Source organism: Neopelma chrysocephalum, unplaced genomic scaffold (genome assembly GCF_003984885.1).
Source record: "Neopelma chrysocephalum unplaced genomic scaffold, ASM398488v2 Primary Assembly neopelma1_26, whole genome shotgun sequence".
Taxonomy (NCBI): domain Eukaryota; kingdom Metazoa; phylum Chordata; class Aves; order Passeriformes; family Pipridae; genus Neopelma; species Neopelma chrysocephalum.
This window is the reverse complement of record NW_020897695.1, coordinates 30,342,507-30,359,748: the sequence shown is the minus strand read 5'-3', so window position 1 is coordinate 30,359,748 and position 17,242 is coordinate 30,342,507.

Here is a 17,242-nt window from a genome sequence, read left to right as displayed (position 1 = left end):
TTTTTGCTGACAACTTAGCTCAGAAAAAAATTCAATCCAACGTTAAAGAGTTTGAAAAGATGCCTTTGCAACTGCGTCACTGGAATCAGATCTGTGCATGAAAAAGTGACTCATGTCTTGACAACAGAAACTGTGCATTTCTGATTTAATTACAACATATTAGATAATCCTCTGCCTGTCTCAAAGGACAAGAAGGAGCAGTGTGACTAACAAAATCCTAGGTGGACAAATGGATTTTATATGGTTTTGCAAGATGCTTACTTTAAAAAAGTGGTACTATGCTTTATGCTGACCCTGGGTCAGGTGGAAGGTCCCTCTAATCTAAGAGCTGTAGTGGATGCATGTAAAAAAGTACACGAACAGCGCACATGGATGGTGAGCTTTCATATACCTCCTAATTTATAGCAATGTGCAATTTGGAGATCTCTTGAGATGGAGAGTGTGTCTATCTGTGGGTTTGATTCTTGCCCATGGATTTCTGTTAATTCTTTTAAGTGTTGTTTTTAACCCATTTATAGTCTTGGCATCTAAAAAGTCCCACAGCACAGAGTCCCACAATTTAATTATATACTTTGTGGAAAAGGTCTGCTTTGTCTTGAAAACTCGTAAGACACTTGCTGTATGTCCCCTACTTTTTCCGATAGGAAAAGCAGTTCTGAGATATGATGGCAGATTGTTTCCTCTACACCCCTTAGAACTTCATCTATCTTTAGAAATATTGACAACATGATTTTATCCCTCATACTTCTCCTTGGCTGTCTCTTGTCCAAACTGAAGATCCAAGTCTATTTGATCTCTCCTTAGGCAGCAGGCTTTCCATGCTCAATACCAGCCATTGCACCTACCTGAACGTTTTCTGCTGCTGCTTCTTTTTTACTTTAAGGTGAGACAAAGCACTCAGAAATAGGTTCTAATTAGTGTAATTTGTTAAAAAATCATGTGACCATGTAAGAAATCTGTACTGCCATGACCGTGGAAAACACTTTGTCATTGATATTGTTCCTGATGGCACATCTGAGGTGTTACACTTGATTATTGTTAGTTTATATATCATGTATTATATGGATGTGTGTTGATAAACTTCCTAACATGTATTTATCCTGTGCATTCTAATCTTTCTGCTTAAATTGTCCAGTTCACATGGGTGCAAGAGACAGTAGATTCCAGGAAAATATTTAATTTAGTCTTGGCATAGACTGTGCAGATTTTTATTAAGCACATAGCCTGATATTGCTGGACTAAGCAGCTACTCATCAGCAAGTGCTGTAAAATGCCTTCTCTCTCTGCCATAGTAGTGCGCCTACCTCACCCATTTGCTGCAGCCATCCCAAACTACAGCCTTTTATTGCAAGAATACTTTTTTTAAAAAATGTCTTGTACTTTATCCTTTATTTCCTCAAGACTTGTGGCCTTTTTCATGTTCTCCTTTCTTCATTCCAAGAAGAAGAGATGCTGTCAGATAAAATAAACAATAATAATAACAATAATAATGCTGTTTAGAGGGTAAGGTCCTTCATATTGCCATGCAGGTAGGGCAGAAGTTGGGAGTTTCTGCCTTCAGTTGTCTGGCTTACCAGATGCAAGCAGGGGGCTCAGGAGCTTGCTGTCCTGGGCTCCACAGAAGGCTCCTTGCAGCCTCTGGAGGACATCACTGTTCCACCTTTGTTCCTGCTTTTAGTTAGAAAAACTGAGTGACTCCAAGAAAACATTATTATTGCATTAAAACTGGATAGGGCTCATTTTCTTTCAGTGAAGAATAAAATTCTGTGGCTGAAACTTTTTTTGGTCCTTCCAGGATCAGCTGCAAATCTCTGATAGCTTTTTTGTTTGTTTTGGTAATGCAACAAAATAATAAAACCAGGTCAGTGAGGCTGTATGAATCATACAGGTAGTTAATGAAATTTCAGAAGTGGGTTCTGAAAGTTGGGGGGAAGAAAAGGGGTTTTAAAAAAAAAATAGGAAGTGGAGAAAGAGGCTTGATCACACAATATGGCTTGAGTGGAGAGGACAAATAGCTGTATATAACTTGACAAGACAAGACATTGTAGAAATAATGTGCAAAGGCAGGTAGAATGTGAAAAATATGTGTGTATGTACCAGCGAATTATGGACACATTGTAGTGTGAAATTCTTGGTCCAACAAACTGAAAAAAAAACCCAGAAGATCTAATCATATATTGCTTTACTTTGCCACCAAAAATCCACTGGTTTTAAATTCCAGATGAGCTTGAAGCTTACCAAATGTAACAGGAGTTTGGCTGCTGTAACTTTGCCTTCTGTAGCTGTCTTTTTTAGGTTTATGAAGAAAAGTCACAGTGTGGGGTCTTCTTTTTGTTTGTTTTTATTTCAGGAGTGGAAAAATGAAATATAATCTTGCAGACAAGAAAATATAATGTGGTAGCAAATGGCAAAAGTATAACTATTCCTATCTGAAATAATGAAGTACTAATGTGAAAGCAATTGTTTGACTCAATAAAAATTTAATTTTTCAGTAAAGATTTCTCATGATAAGCATGTGTCTTAATGCCTGAGTCTTTCAGATTTCATTCCTGTTACTCATTGGAATTTAAAAAAATAGACTGAAGGTGAGTATATTTCACAGTATTTTAATGCAGTAAGACAAAATATTTCTGTTTATTGCATGAGAATGTAAAGTATTTTGCGTAAAGGAAGATTTCAAAAAAATAAAATGGAAGCTAGGCAGATTTCTAGATGATCACTCAACCATGTATTTTTAAGATAAAACGACAGGAGCATGTATGAGGGAGCATTCCAGGTAGCAGCCAGAAAGTAGTTTGGAGTATGTATTTTGCATTGGATTCCTACATTTTCTGACCTTGCCAACTGACTGTTTTTAAAAACACAGGGCTGATTCCTGGTTTAGAGAAGGATGTTCTTGCCTGGAATCCCTTAGTACAGGCATCTCTAAAACCTGAGAACACTAATGTTTGCTGCTTTCGAAGGCTGCAAGCTGCAGGCCATCGCCCATGTTATCAGAGAGGTGTCAATAGAGTCTGGTCACAGGGGATGGGAATGTGATTTGCACACACGTGTGCACAGGGAAATGCAGCTGCTCGGCAAACACACACTACCCTGACATGAATTATTCCCTCTTTTAGCAGAACTACAGGGAGTAAGTATGTTGTGTTACTCTGCTGGCTTCAGGTACAGCTGGACCATATAGGAGCACAACTCCCAGGGGCATAGTATGTGATCTTAGTAGTAGTGGGCAGAATAGGAAGATTTATTCACATTATCCAGCATGTGGCCACTGATGTAATTTGCATTTTGAATGGATGAGACTTTGGTTTAGTGATGGTTAGATGTAAAACTCATGCAGTGCTTCTTTATTTTTTTAATTGCAAAACTTCACCTGCCATGCTTTGATTCCTTTTCTCTCTGTTAAATCGAGGGATAGCCCAGAACTGATAAGCTTTCTGATATCCAGAGCCTCAGCTTGCAGATATTTGGACCCTGGGTTGTGGGCTAATCCCACTCTTAGGTGAGAGTAAACCATCCTTGGAAAAAGATGGTGGTGTACTAGCTATCCCTCTTTCTAGTGTAGAAATAAAAGCTCAAATTAAAATTTGGGCATTTGTTTTGTTCAGTGGTAGATTCAGACACGAAGTGTCTTTTTGGCTTTATTTTTACCACCACAGAATTTCAGATATTTCCCCTGTTTTTTCCCAACACAACCTGATGCATAGATTTAGGAAATCAAGTGCAGTACATTAACACATGAGAGAGAATGTGATCTTCGCTCAGAAGTTCTTGGTTTCCTTATTGAACGGTACTGATAAAAGCAATAAATAAATAAATAAATAATGGGAAAATAGGCTGTATTGTTAAATATTCAAACTGCTGAACTTTTAACACTTAGCCAGCATTGCTGGAACCTCCAAAGAGGAAAATAAATGAAGCTTAGTCTCATATTCTTGATATGTTAGAGCTAAAAGCCAGCTCTTCCCCTACCGAAACACAGAAAATATCAGGAACTGCTTATGCATCGCAAAGGGATGCAAACCCGTTCCTCCTGCCATTGACACATTTTTCAAAAGGCAAATTATTTGATGGTTAGTTTTGCTGGAGGTGTTGCTGTTTTGACCTGAGACTGAGCCTCTGGTAGTAGCAGGGAAACATACCTCAACATCACCTGGTTGTATGTCCCCATGGCAACCGGGTGGGGAGGACTGGGAAGACTATGTCTCCCAGGCCTGGAACAATGATGACATTTAGAGATGCTTCCTGAAAGATGTTACCTGCCAGCTGCGCCTGCTTGTCTGAAACATGAATCATGACTGTCTCCTTGACCAAGGACATACAGCTGAACCATGTGGTGCCCAGACTCCTCTGGGAAATCCTACAGAGCAAACTGAGCTGGCTTCAAAGGGAAAACTGGGAGGAAGAGCCTTGTGGGTATCACAGGGTGTGCTTTTTACACAGCAGCAAGGGAAGAAGCCCTTGTTCCCATTAACATGAAGAGGAATGGTGCATTTCATTCCCAGCATCGTGTGTGTTTACCTGGTACAGGTGGCTCATGTTGTGTGAAGTATTCTCCCTGCTGCAGTGCTGTGCTCTGGTGGTATAGCACTAACTTGCATTGTCTGCACAGCTTTATCTTCTTCCATGCTGCACGACTAGTAAAGCTGCAGGGCAGTTGCACTCGGGCATTGGCAACTCCAGCACCTCCTCCCATCCTTTCCCACATGGCCTGTATACACCTGGCACTAAGCACACAGCTCCTCCTGTCCGAGGTGCCAGCCCCATAGCTCTCCTTCCCTGCCCTCTCCCAGCTTCCTGTGCCACCCCAGCCTGCCTCACTGCTGGGTGTCTTAAGGAAACATTGCAGCCATGTTCTGCTCCCTCCATCTGACTTCTTGTGTTGCTTTTCTGTGTTTCCTTCTGCTCTGCACAAGGCACTGAGCCCAACTACATGAAATGCTATACTTAGACCTGACCAACTAATTCAAACATAATACTTGACAGAGTTAATTTAGACTTTGCCTTTCCCTGCTTGCAGAGCACTGCACGGAGATTGTTTCCTGAAAATAATTTGGTGCTTATATATTTCTTTAAGTTGATATCTCCTTGATGATCCTCTTCAGTGGAGGGATAGTAGATGCTTGCGATTCTAACAGTGTGGATTGCAATCAGTTAAAAACATTGGGGTGGTGTGTGGCACAAATGCTTACAATGCCCAAACATTGGTGTGTAAATTTTACATTTGTTTAAGATTGTGTAAAATTGGGGAAAATTTATCTGAAATGTGAATTATTATTTTTAGAGAAAAAAATCGTTGCAATTTTGACACATATGGAGGCCTCAGGTTTCTGGACATGGTGAAGTGAGAAGAGTGAGGTATGCATCCCATGTCATCTCTGCAGATGGCTGTCCCAGCAGTCTGTGCTACAAGCACTACTCTTCCTGGTGAGCACACCTCCAGACTACATGAAAAACTCCCTCAAACCTCCTCTCATGCTGGTCAGTGTTGGTTTCTAAACCCAGGCAGAGCAAACAGGGTAACATGAATGCTTTTGCTCCAGCACTTCACTACTTGGAAAGAGTAGGGCAGCATCTGTGGGGAGCCAAAGGTAAGTGGGGAGCAGGAGTAGGGGTCCCCACAGTCCAAACAGTGATATGTGGATGCAAGGAAGGCTGCATGGTGGGGAGGCAAAACTGGGAGGTGGAGGCTAATGTAAACTCAACCCCTATCCTGAACTGAAAAGTCTTCTGGCAAGACTCTTTATGCATCAGTCTTCCAGAAAGACTTTTTCTGCATCAGTCTTCCTTAAGGAAAGCCTGTCTCTGAGAAAATGGCTTGTAAAATTAATACCAGTGGCAGGTAAAATGGGGCAAGAAAAAGTGAGATGGTCACTGGTTAGCTTGGAGGCTTGTAGGAGCAGGAGCAGGTGTTCAGTGAAAAGCCCCAGAGACAACTGTCCAGCGAGGGGCCTCAGAGATAACCATGGAATTCAGCAAGAGACCTTGAAGCCTGAGCGAGAGAGAAAAAGAACTGCTAACTCTGCCAAAGTGAGACCGTACCAAGTATGCCTGAGATGGGAAGCAATTCCGAAGCCAAAAGACTGTTTATAGACTGTTTATAGTAGCTCCATTTTGGGACTATATATTGGTCAGTTAACTGATAGTAACAAGTATGTTGCAATTTGGTTCGTTAAGAGTTTGAATAGTTTGAACAATGTGTAGTTGTATGATGGAAAAGTTCCATGCATTCCCCTCACCCTATAGTCTGCATATCCCTCACAAAATATGATAAATTGTAGCGAATATGTGTAATAAAGATCTTTCTTTCGGGATTCAGTTTGCTCCAGCAGAAACAGTGCTACACTGTGTCTTTGGACTACTTTTTAGGCACTACAGAGGCTTTACAGTTGGGCATTGTGAGATGAGGTTTTGCTAGGCTAAAGATCCTGCTTAAGCTGTCTCAGACCTATCAGTGGTCCTCTTCAAAAATTCAGAAAGGATGGAAGAAATACCAGGAAGAAGGGGAAAAAAAGGTATGTATGCTTACATTTTTCAAGGTGGAGTGGGTAGGAGCAGGGAATAAGTGATTAGTCAGCTCTCTGTGGTTCCCCTGACTACGCCACTTGTATGCTTGAAGGTATATGCAGGGCTACCCAGTGCTCCCACCGTGTTTTGTCCCTGAATGATTGAAAAATTCCACATTTGTTATGGTAAAGGGAAAATTTGAAGGTGAAGATAAAAGCATAAACGGAAAAATCTGATAGAAAAAACTGTAGGAATTGCATGCCTCTGAATCACCTAAGATTCATTTAATAACCAATTGTTTCAGTAAAACAGCAGTAAAAGAAAATTCCTATTGGCATGGGTTTTCTTCAATGGCTGCCAAGCACAAATCAAGGAATGTTTACTTTGGTGCCTTTGTCTGACAGAGAAGGATTGTTTCTGGCAAGTACTTTATATTGTATTAAGAAATCAGTCAAAACAAACAAGAATGTGAAAATTGCATTTTAAGAGCAATTTAAAGCCACCATGCAGAGTCTCAAACATTAAAGGACACAGCGAGGGCAGATGCGGTTGGTTTGAAAATAATATATTCACAAGGATGGCAATGTATTTGCTTCTTTTAAGTTCCTGATGTGAGCAGAACTCTTCTTGATCTATGGATCTATTATTTTTTGCACAGGGAATACTGCTCAGTCTTTACAGTGGCCAGTGAGTGTTTCTCCCTGCCCCTGGCCATCCCAACAACTAATGTTCTTGTGTAAAAAATAGTGATAGATACCTTATCTGCAGGCAAGTCACAACTAAATCCTCTATTTCCACCATCAAATACTGGAAGGATTAGAGGAAAGGAAAAACAGCAGATCCAAGCAGTGTCATTAAAATATTTGAAATTATTTTGAATTAATAACTTATCTATTGCATATAGCAAACAGTAAGTTAAAAATACTTCAGGTATGCAATTTTTTCTTTTAACTTTACATAGTTTGCTTAACACACGACTGTTGAAAGAGACTTTCATGAGTATTTTTTTTCCAGTTGCTTTGCTGTACGACTTCACCTTTGAATTTTTCAAGCCGGCAAAAGCTTCAGTAACTCAGTGTGCCCAAAGCTCCGTGCTGTTAGTCCCACTACAGCATCTTAATTGCAAACCAGAGATGATAGCTCATGTTTAATGAGCAGAGACACAGGTAGGGCCAGTGATCTATCTGAGCTCTGTTACAGTGTGAAATCTTTCAGGGAATGCTGCAGGGTAACATGGAGAGAACAAAAATTAAAACTAGTGTATCAAGACTGCAGGTATTGGTACCAAAACCACTCTGGTCCCCATCATTGCAGGGCTTCCAAATGGGGAAAGGCTCCCCAAACCAGAGGAGGGACATGCAGCTTCCTCAGGTTCCTCCTTCTGCTCTCAGGCACAGCACCACACCAAGATGTGCCTTCCAGCAGTATGTGAAGTGCCTGATGTTACTGAGGTCGCTGATGCGGGTTTCTCCTTCCTTAAGTCTGAGTGGGGGAATGAACCTATCAGATGCCTGATACATCTAATGTGTGAAAATTAAAATGTAACAGCATGCTCTTAAAACATAAACACGACATAAGATTATCATAATTTTAAAGATGCTGCAGTCAAAGAAATGCATCTTCCGGCTGCAGCAGCAAGTGGTGAAGGATGAAGAAGGTGGATGAGAAGATGCGTTGTTAGATCCCAGAAGTATCCCAGAAGGAGATGCAAGGGAGGCTCTGTCTGCCACACAGGTGAGTCTTATTTCTACCTAAAACTTCCATGGTGCTGAAAAATAAACCTCAACAAACTGGTCTTGGATAAAATTCCAGCTGCCACAAACCACAGGGTGCAGGAATGGTAAATCTAGACATCCAATATTCAAGACAGTACATCTGGGAAGGCAACAGAGAGGTAATTAAGAGAGGTAATTAAGATTTGCTGAGAGGACCTACTGTATTAGCACAGACCCATAACGACTTAAGGAGATTTCCCAAGCACTGACATCTGCCTCCCCATGTGCATCAGAAAACAATAACTGAGGCTGAAGCCAAGTCATTGCCCACCAGAATGGGGCAATCTCTGAGCCAGAAGCGACGGAGAACATCAAGCACAAAAGCTGCGGTATGATGCAGTAATACACGTGTACAAATGCTCCAATGCAAAATGATGCAATTTAGGATCAGTGAGTTGTGCTGCACAAGCTGAGGCAGTTAATCGATGAGGGCAGCACTGTAACTGTATGATCCTCTCTGAAAGCTTCCCACTGCCCAGTGCCATGGCATCTGTCTTACTTAGATATTCCTCTTTCATGGCCTGATCCCAAACAGCAATCCATGTACACAGTAGAAGGTTTTCACTCTGCTGCCAACACTTCAGTCTATGCTGTCCAGCCAGCCAGCCCTGAAACTGCAAAGAGAAAAGGAAAGGAGGTGGAGACAGATTTGGGTCCTGTGAGTCTTCACAGGTGAGTCCTCCTGCAGCAAGGATGCTCCCTGTTGAGCACTGTTTTTATTGTTCTAAATGACTCTACTTAATAGTCCTCATGCCCTGCCACTTCTCTCAGGCAAAATGCTACTGTGCGTGGCGCAGCAGTATTAAAAGCCCACAGTGGAAAGTGGAGTCTAGAAAGGGATTGGAAATTAATATTGCCTTCAATGTGAAAAGTCCCTTAGGGTCAGCATTTCTGTATGGAATATTTGTTTGAATTTGGGTTTTGGACAGTCTACTACACTAGATAATCCTGTAGTTGGCCTCCAGCTGTCTTTGCTTTGATGAGCTCCCATTTTGCTTCTAATTTATTGTCTAAATATTACAGTACATTAACTTATTGTTACACAATCACAGTAATCCCCTCTTAGGACTGGTATCCCTAGTCATCTTTTTAAAATACAATTAGAAGTTCCATAAAAGTCTGGCAATTCACAGTCTTGTGGAACCAGATCAGCCCTGAATCTTCATAGTAGTCTCCCCATAGGGCCTGACCACACACGAATAAAAATTGTCCTCCTTTTATTGGATCTGGTTTGGAGAGAAGTGTGGTTTACATTATAACATTCCTGTTAGTGAGGTGACTAAATTCTTATTTGCCTTGCTTGGAAGGGGTTTAAAATGTGGATTGTATCCTTGTGGTTCTAAGCCAGAAAAATATTCCCGTGTATGCTACTGTAAGAAATGTGGTCTTAGCACATGCTGCTGTCAAGCGTATGTTTAGGAAATTTATTTTTTGAGAGAGGTGAATTTAAGCAGCATCTTAAGACCTGTCTTGTACTGGGACACAGTAGATAACATTAACTTGGCCAGATCTCTCTGCTGGCATCTAGTTTACGTAAGCCTTTTGTACCACTAGTAGAAAGGAAAAAAAGACATGGTATTAAAACTTTGATAGCAATGGTGTTTGTACATACTGTAAATGTGTCATCATTTGCCTTTTGATAGAGTTTGTAACACTGAACTGTTAATTACAGTCTTGTGTAATCTTGAATTAGTAATTACAGTTTGGTGTAATCTAACTACTTAAAATTACTGTTTTATTTTTATTCTTTTTTCACTAAATTCACTGATGTTGCATAAGCTTTTCATTAGTACTGGTCGCTGTTGACATCAAAATTAGTAAGTAAATTTAGCACAATACACTTATGTGCAAATAGAATGCTTCTTAATGAGCCTTTGGGGGATTTTTTAGATCATCCCTTTTTTCCCCCTTAAGATTACAGCAGCAATACAAAGCATCTTTACCTTCCACAGGTGCTGACTGCCATCCTGCATTCTTGTAGCCTTCTGCTGCATTTCCACAGCAGCTCAATGCAATTTTCACAGTTCAAGCAATAAAATGATTAAGTAAATTGTCATAAAGGTATGATAAGATAAATCTACCTACCTGGCCACAGTTCATTTGCATTTTACAATTCATCACCAAATTTTATATGGAACATGTGAAAACAAAATGCTTTTGACAAGAGATGGAGATAATCTTGGAGTCCTTTATTAGCATGGATAATGGTAACAGAAGAGGTAAAAATCACTGATATACCGCTCCTCATTAGAGAGATCTTTAAACATAGTAATAGACATGTTTGCAGCACTTAGCGTGATCTAAACCAGCTCAAGTAGAAATCAACCCATAGATCTCTGTGACATTCCGTCTTAGGTGCTTAGAATGAAAATCATAGAGAATGAGGAGCTGAACAAAAGGTGATTACCTAACCTGTCTGAGTCTTGAAAGCCTGTAGATTGCAGGTTATTACAGTGCCTAAATGATAGGGATATTTTTGATAAAAACTTTCTTTTACCTCACTGAAGAATCACAGATCAAAAAGCAGGGGCTGGAGGACAGGGGATCAAAGCCAATTTAGGCTGTCTGCTTTGCTTTATTTTTAGGTCTTTGTGTTTTCAAAATGGGTTCTAATTGTTTCTTGAAATGCTCCTGCCTTTAACTCTATACTTCTGAATTCAGTTTATTTTTAAGAATGTGGTCTGTTCCATTCACCAGCAAGCCCCTGGATAAAAACAATGCAGGATGGCTCTTTCCATCTAGAATAAATAATCAGTATAATTCTTATTGCAAGGAGAAGAATGTATTTTTCTAACACAAATGAGAGAATAATAAACAGAAAAAACACATCAAGCTAAAAGTGAATAAGAAAGGAAGGTTGAGCTGGGTGTTCTGTGTTTGCAGGTCCCTCAGGAGTGAAGAGGAGGAGATGCATGTTACTAACAGCAGATTCTGGTCCTATTTTAATCCAACATTTATAGCAATTATCACAAATTTCTATGAAGACTGATCTTGTGGATTGGTTCAGTAATAAAATATAGGATTCAAAGGTATAGGATCTATTGAAATAAATCACAGCTCATCTGAAGTACATTGTATATGTCATTTGAAAGTACTGACTGCAATATTCCACTCATTAGGCAAGTTTCTGTGTTCTATGGCATCTTTGGAGTAGCAGTAGTGTAACTCAGGTGAGATTATGGTTTCTTTTCAGCACTAGGGAGAAAGCCATTGCTGTTCTAACATCATGTTATCAGCTTCGGTTTCTTTGTGATGCCAGTAATTTTCCACACCCTGACCACCTTCTCAGGAGCTGGACTGATCCTGCCTGGTAGCAGAAAACACACACACAGGTCTTCAGAGCCATCAATTATTCAGTGTAAACTGCCGGATGAAAAATACTTGTACCGATTCACCCTCTAAGAAGTCAGTTCATCAAAGTGGTTTGAACCATTCCCAGACAATCTTCCAAGGTAGATTAGACTGGAGGCAACGTCATCTTGTATTTCAGATTCCCAGTTCTTCTACTTTTATTTTTGTTTAAATTACTGTCTTCTAAATATCTTACTGAAATAAATCATATCACAGAGAACCCAAAGCCAGCAGAAACTTTTGCAGTAACAGAGATGAGACTTGCAGGAGCAACTAGACTCTGCAGGGAGAGGCAGTGTGTGATGAAAGAGCTGGAACAGAAACCCAAGGAAATGACTGTTAGGAGAAACTGGGGTTGTTATCTTGCAGCCCTGTGTAAGAAGATGGAATCAAACTCATATAAACACCTGATGGAAAAACAACAACAACAAACATAAAGAAGATGCTAATGATAGGCGTGAATTTGAACTATGGTTATCTGCAGAGCTAACAAAAACCTCATTTCTTAAATGGAAAAGAGGAAATACTTCATATAAAGACCACTGAAAAATCTGTGTAATTAGCCTCTCAGCACAGATGCTATTCAACTGAATTCAAATTAGGGAGTAACGACTCCTATGCTTGCTAGGATTCATCTCAATTTGAAGTATAAAATTCAAATGTAGACTATCAAACAACAGCATGATTTATCTGTTAGATGTATCAGAAGAACTAAGCCTGGGGTTTGAATGGCTTTAAGCCACTTAATGCAACATATTATTTCTGCTCTCTCTGATCACATCTTCATCTTTTTTTTTAATCTTTTTAAGATTTCTTTTTGTGTCTTGAGCAAAGCGCACTGTTCATTCACAAGGGAGATTGCTCAAATCCCAAATTCTCCTTTATTTCTGATTTCACTGTGTGAATGGTTTACTCAACTCCTTCCCATTCTGGATGAAGAGGGGCCGCATGCACACTTGTGCTGCCTACTCCAGCTGGCACTTGAGTACCCATGATTGAAGCCTTAAAGTCACCCCTCCTGCTCTGCTCTCAACTTGCCAGTCTCAGAAATGGCCAAGCATCTTCCACAAGGAGGTGAGCCACTTTGACTCCTACTGCTTGACAACACAGCTTCTTCTTCCAAGGTTTTACCTTGAAACAATTCTGGATACAGAAAGGCGTTAGGAACCTATTAGTGTTGCAAAGTGTTTTTCCTGGGACATCTGTAGAAAGTACTTTTTAAACATTATAGGTTTAAAGCTGTATTTCTGAACTGTAGAAAAGAAGTGTGTTTTCCCCCTAAGTATTTGATTATCTGTGTAAAAAATGCTGTTCCTCTTTTTAGTAATCTTAATGGACAAGTGCCTTTCCTCATGATAATTATTTATTGTAAACAGAACTTCTCAGTGCAGTAGAGAAGATGGGAAAACAAACTTGTACCAGATGTTAGTCACACTAGTTAATGCATTATTGGAAGGTACTCATATTGTGGTGATGACTGCAGTATAAAAACCTATGCAGGATAGAAACCAGCGAGCAAGAAGCCTTCAAGCTAAAATGAAAATAGAATTAAATTGCCCAACTGTGCAGCTCCGGTATTCTATTTTCTTGTATGGAATCTGATAGGCTCTATTCTCCAGGATACTTTATTGGGCCAAATTCATTCGTAGTGTAACTCCATTGACTTTAAGAGACTTGTACAAGAGCTTAGTTTGGTCTATTGTATGTCAGATGTTTTATGTATGCAGCATCATTCTTAGGAGAAGATTACTTAAGGATAAAAATGTTATCTACATTTCAAGACATGGTGCATCTTCCAGTTGAAACCTCAGAGAGAAAAAATAAAAATATCAACAAATTAGGAATTGGCAGTTGCCCAGGAAAACAAGTTAAAATACTTTTTAAAATAGTGATTTTTTTCTGTAGTTCCTTGAGAAACATTTTTATTATGTTGAAGAGAAAGCTGTTTCGTAAGAGGTTTTTGTTTATCCTATATTTAATTCATTTCTATCTTCATGATTAAAAAGCATCAGTCAGCTACAGAGACTAATTAGGCTATGCTATAACAAGGATTACTGAACTCTAATTATTATTTATACAAATCACTGGAAGAATTACCAAGGCTTATGTTAAAGACAATAGAAGCTAATGGAGGAAGAAGCGGAGGAGGCCACTAGTGATTTTAACTGTGTATTGTCAACCACCCATCAGTGCAAAAGTAGCCATCTAATTGACACCCTGAAATAGGGGCCTGCTGATATTGGCTCATGAGTCATTCATTTCTACATATTTTTAAACCTTTTTTAAAAACCTTTTAAAACCTCTTTTTAAAGAAATATAATTGGGAAAAAATGGTATGTAGGATATGAACACTAGTATCACTAGCTGGTTGATGAAATAAAGTGCCAGGAAAAAGCTACAGAGATATATTTGCCTGGTGTTTTCACTGTATTTAAAATGTGGGTTTTTTTGCTCATTCTCTGAAAGACTCCAGACTGCTTAATTGGTGCAAGTGCCCTCAGCTTTTCATCTGCAGTTTTAACCCACCAGTTACTTTCCAGATGCACTTCTAGCATTCAAAAAAACCAATTCCATCTGCATTTTAATTTCACTGAAAAGTTTCAACACTCTCCAAACAGAACCAGGCTGAATGGCCCAAGGGCCTCCTTCCCCTTATCCCCTTCCCTCTGCACAAGCTCCAGCAAACAAATTTGTTTGGACTAGTGCAATCTGCCAGTACATTGCTAGTGCAATCTGCCTGGTATAGTACCAGGGTTTAATCTAGGTGAAGATCCTGATCTAGAGATAAACTGGCTGATGTCAGAACATCGGTATTAGCACTCCAGATTTGTTTTCCTCTGATCTAGCATGAAATGCTTTGATTCATTTGAACAAAAATGTTTTAATTCTGGTTAATCAAAAAATATTTCCATTTTACCCGATTGGGTAAAAATTGAGATTTTGTGTAAACTGTCTTGCATTTAGTTGTACTTTCTGGAAACGAGGCCCAGTGCCACTCAGGACTCTAGGTGCTAGTAATGAAAAGAAAAGAGGTAGAAATTTAAAGCTGCAACTCCCTTTCTAGTTCTTCCCCACTCTCAAACTTCCCAGATTTGTGTCTCTGCCTTTGTTAATGGCATTCCCCCAAAGTCATGGGAGATGAAAAAACAGGGTGGGGGTGTGGGGATGTGTAAGAGAGAGAGATTTTAACAATGCATGTGTCTTGCCAAGGGATAATCAATGTGTAAAATCACCTTTTAGAGATTTTCTTTTTTCCACTTGATAAACAAGAGGTGTGCTTATTTTCCTCCTGTGCAGCCTCAGGTCATGCATTTCTCTTAACTTCATGTGCATACACAAGGAAAGGCACATGGTAGGGCATGATCACAGCCTGGGAGGATATCACAAAAGACCTGAGGTGCAGTCATTGCTAGGGCATGACTGCGTGAATAAAAGTTCAGCGTGTAGGACCCCAAAGTCTCCTGCTCTCCTGCAAATTTGAGGACTGTCACTTGCCACAGGGAACCATGAGCTAAATCCTTTTCTCTTAATGAAAGCACAGCTGTCACTTTCAGACTAGTTAAACCTTGGGGCTCCATCACCACCACTATGAGATTTGAGAGATGAGTCCATTTCCTTTACCTCTACAAATATATGTTCTTACAATCCATTTACTGGAACTACGCAGTGTCTTCAATACTAGCTTAACAATTCATAATGATTTCCTTGCTCCTAGCAGTGTGTCACCTTCAGCTCAAACCTGAAGATACAGGTGATAAAAGTTAGTGTCCAGATGGATTATATGTGTTGAAAACACAATTTGGTATTGTTAGTTTCATATAATGTGTCTGATTTTTTGCGTCTGAGCTCTAAAATTCTGCAACAAAGATGTAGTTTTGCTACATAATCTTCTTATTTGTTTTTAAATCTTTCATTCAGATTTATGCAGATGTTCAGTCTGCAGCTATGCAAAACCTCAGATGGTTGCAGACATAGAAAACAAGATCACAAGTGTTTACATAAGCAAAATCCCTCAGCAATGTTGACTTGAAAACCTGAGCTGACTGTCCCCACTTCATCTCTGCATAGTTGGCTGATTAGCATTTGGTTTGTAACTTACCTCTTCAAAGTACAGCAAGTGTACAGATTGGTTCTCCTGAAGCATTTATAAGTTTGTACACAGTAGCTGAAACGGAACTTTAGATGTTGTCACACTGATCCCATCTGTCCTTGAGCCTGCATAAAAAGAAAGTGCTGATACACACTTCCACACTCAGAAGAATGTTTTTGGGTCCTACTGACAGATATTGCTCTGTTTCAACTACTGCTGTTATAAAAGCCCCTTGGAGCAAAGACATCCTTTTTATTTTTGCGTGGCACTTAGCATTGTAATGTCCCAGTCTGTGACTAGGGCCCTGAGATGCAATGGGAATAGAAATACAGGCACTTGGAAAATTCTGCTCAGCTGGCTTTCTCTTGCAGGAATTTGGCTTTGCTCTTGATGAGGTCATGTGAAAGGAGCATTTATTTATTTATTCATTATTTTTGCATATGTACAAAAAGGTTCTGGAAGTGCACCCTCAGCACCTTTTACACAGCTACAAATTATCTTTATAAAAATAACACTAAAGCAAAGTGCAGAGCAGCCACTCAAAAATAAGTAGTTAAAAATACATTTGGCAAATGAAAAGCTGGAATCACATTTCTATACCAGCGAGATTCTGCCCCCATCACAGCCATGTTCAGGGAAAAAGGGTATTTATACTGAACCCATAAAGTCAACAGATAGGTCTTCCAGACTTTGAGGACTTGATGAGTTCCAGGGCCTGAAGGCCAGATGTAAACTTGATGGAAAGCCTTCAGGTTTCAAGTGACTTTCTTGACACAGTGGAGATGGTTGGTATCAGTGGGTATGAGATTCCCTAAATTGCTCCTCTGTGTTCCTATCAAGCAATAAATTATATCTATTCTTCCAGCTATTCATGTCTCCAATATCATATCAAACTAAGCAGGACAAGACTCACACTCTGAAATTATTGAGATAATTTTCCCATCAACAGCTATGTAGGAAAGTAAAGATACAACAAAAATTACTGGGTGCTTGCTAGTTTGGGGTCTCTACTAAGGTAGAAATAATGGCTAACTGCTTCTATTGTATCTCAAAGTATTTCTTTGGATTACAATTATACAAAAAAATCTAAATACTTCAAGGAACCAGTTCTGCTGAAAGTTTTAAAATCATATTCTAGGTGATGTTCTTTGTGAACACAACATTGTACTCTGTAAACCCCTAATGATACAGTCATTCAGGCTGATTAGTTTTGTCAGGCACTGCAAGTTGAGGATCTTCCTTAGGGGCAGTATTTAGGGTTTCTTTTTTTTTAAATATAAATTGTTTTCTTTTAAATATAAAAACTTTTTACCTTGTTTTGTTTAAAAAATGCATCCACATCTATCTCACTTACTAGTGTCATTCATCAGATGCCATGAGCTATATAAGGATGTGCTCAGCCTGGATTTTGGAGGAAATGCTCAGAAGAACCATCCAGGTGGAGATGTTGCTGATGCTGGGGAGTCCACTGCCATCCTCTCAAGGTCAGCATCAGATAGTTGTAGGTACTATGAGCAGG